Source organism: Cydia strobilella, chromosome 21 (assembly GCF_947568885.1).
Source record: "Cydia strobilella chromosome 21, ilCydStro3.1, whole genome shotgun sequence".
Lineage (NCBI taxonomy): Eukaryota > Metazoa > Arthropoda > Insecta > Lepidoptera > Tortricidae > Cydia > Cydia strobilella.
The window spans coordinates 60,001-62,500 of record NC_086061.1 but is presented as its reverse complement, the minus strand read 5'-3'; the positions used below and the strand labels follow the sequence as shown (position 1 = coordinate 62,500).

General features: G+C 46.6%; 2 non-coding genes across 2 annotated transcripts in view; both read left to right on the top strand.

The window, feature by feature from the left end:
* LOC134751334 (small subunit ribosomal RNA) overlaps positions 1 to 1,823 on the top strand; it is a 1,908-nt gene extending 85 nt beyond the window's left edge. Inside the window, exon 1 of the ribosomal RNA XR_010128631.1 lies at positions 1 to 1,823. This exon is cut by the window's left edge and continues 85 nt beyond it. This is a non-coding gene — a ribosomal RNA (small subunit ribosomal RNA).
* A 391-nt stretch (positions 1,824 to 2,214) lies between these two features.
* On the top strand, positions 2,215 to 2,371 carry LOC134751320 (5.8S ribosomal RNA). Its single transcript, XR_010128618.1, has one exon. It is a non-coding gene; the product is annotated as a 5.8S ribosomal RNA (ribosomal RNA).
* Positions 2,372 to 2,500: the final 129 nt, after the last annotated feature.

Here is a 2,500-nt window from a genome sequence, read left to right as displayed (position 1 = left end):
CCGCGAATGGCTCAATATATCAGTTTTGGTTCCTTAGATCTTACTCAGTTACTTGGATAACTGTGGTAATTCTAGAGCTAATACATGCAATCAGAACTCTGACCAGTGATGGGATGAGTGCTTTTATTAGATCAAAACCAATCGGCGGAGGGCCTCGCGTCCGAAGTCGTAACATTTTGATGAATCTGGATAACTTTTGCAGATCGCACGGTCCAGTACCGGCGACGCATCTTTCAAATGTCTGCCTTATCAACTTTCGATGGTAGTTTCTGCGACTACCATGGTTGTCACGGGTAACGGGGAATCAGGGTTCGATTCCGGAGAGGGAGCCTGAGAAACGGCTACCACATCCAAGGAAGGCAGCAGGCGCGCAAATTACCCACTCCCGGCACGGGGAGGTAGTGACGAAAAATAACGATACGGGACTCTTACGAGGCCTCGTAATCGGAATGAGTACACTTTAAATATTTTAACGAGGAACAATTGGAGGGCAAGTCTGGTGCCAGCAGCCGCGGTAACTCCAGCTCCAATAGCGTATACTAAAATTGTTGCGGTTAAAAAGCTCGTAGTTGCATTTGTGCTACGCACTGTCGGTGCGATTCATCCGAATCGATACTGACACGTTTGCGGAGCATATCGTCGGTGAATCGTATGTAAAAGTACGGTTCAATATAAAAATCCTATCGCGATGCTCTTCAGTGAGTGTCGAGGTGGGCCGACAATTTTACTTTGAACAAATTAGAGTGCTCAAAGCGGGCTCAAAATGCTGCTTGAATATTTCGTGCATGGAATAATAGAATATGATCTCGGTTCTATTTTGTTGGTTTTCAGAACTCCGAGGTAATGATTAATAGGGATAACTGGGGGCATTCGTATTGCGACGTTAGAGGTGAAATTCTTGGATCGTCGCAAGACGAACATCAGCGAAAGCATTTGCCAAAGGTGTTTTCATCAATCAAGAACGAAAGTTAGAGGTTCGAAGGCGATTAGATACCGCCCTAGTTCTAACCGTAAATATGTCATCTAGCGATCCGCCGACGTTACTACAATGGCTCGGCGGGCAGCTTCCGGGAAACCAAAGATTTTGGACTCCGGGGGGAGTATGGTTGCAAAGCTGAAACTTAAAGGAATTGACGGAAGGGCACCACCAGGAGTGGAGCCTGCGGCTTAATTTGACTCAACACGGGAAATCTCACCAGGCCCGGACACCGGAAGGATTGACAGATTAACAGCTCTTTCTTGATTCGGTGGGTGGTGGTGCATGGCCGTTCTTAGTTGGTGGAGCGATTTGTCTGGTTAATTCCGGTAACGAACGAGACTCTAGCCTGCTAAATAGGCGTCGTCATTTAGGTGCGCGCGGCCGTTCGCGGTCGCGCAACTCACTGGCGACGTATTAAAATTCTTCTTAGAGGGACCGGCGGTTTCGAGCCGCACGAGATTGAGCAATAACAGGTCTGTGATGCCCTTAGATGTCCTGGGCCGCACGCGCGCTACACTGAAGGAATCAGCATGTTCTCCTTGGCCTAGAGGCCCGGGCAACCCGTTGAAACTCCTTCGTGCTGGGGATTGGGGTTTGCAATTATCCCCCATAAACGAGGAATTCCTAGTAAGCGCGAGTCATAAGCTCGCGTTGATTACGTCCCTGCCCTTTGTACACACCGCCCGTCGCTACTACCGATTGAATGATTTAGTGAGGTCTTCGGACCGACACGCGGTGGCTTCACGGCCGTCGGCGTTGCTGGGAAGTTGACCAAACTTGATCATTTAGAGGAAGTAAAAGTCGTAACAAGGTTTCCGTAGGGGAACCTGCGGAAGGATCATTAACGTGTATATATGTTGTTGTGTATGTTCTACATACTACAAACGTCGTGTATAACAAAAATAATCCGTTACCAAAAATAAAATATATGTCAGTTGACGTCACACAGGAGAGGTTTATTTCTATCTCGCGTCGCGTGTATTTAAGCAGTTTGAGATTTACGTCTATTTGGAGAGTCGCTTCGACCGGCACAAATCCGCGCCGTTACAGCTTATCGCTCCATATTATATAGATGTTTCTCTTTGAACTCGCGCGAACGTCAACTGTGTTGTACGTAGACCGATATATATGAGACAGACAGTATGCGGTAATCGTTTTACTCATTTTTCGTAATGATTTTTTATTTTTTTATTTGATGTTACTAACATTGTTACCAGTGTGTAATAATAAACTATTACCCTGGACGGTGGATCACTTGGCTCGCGGGTCGATGAAGAACGCAGTTAACTGCGCGTCATAGTGTGAACTGCAGGACACATTTGAACATCGACATTTCGAACGCACATTGCGGTCCGTGGAGACACATCCAGGACCACTCCTGTCTGAGGGCCGGCTGCATAAATAAACATACTTTTACCACATTGCGTAACAGTAAAATGTTACGCTGCTGAGGGTTCGTTTGAAGATTACGATTTCGGTTGTAACCTTTTCGGGCGTCCCTTTAAATATATGTATTATATA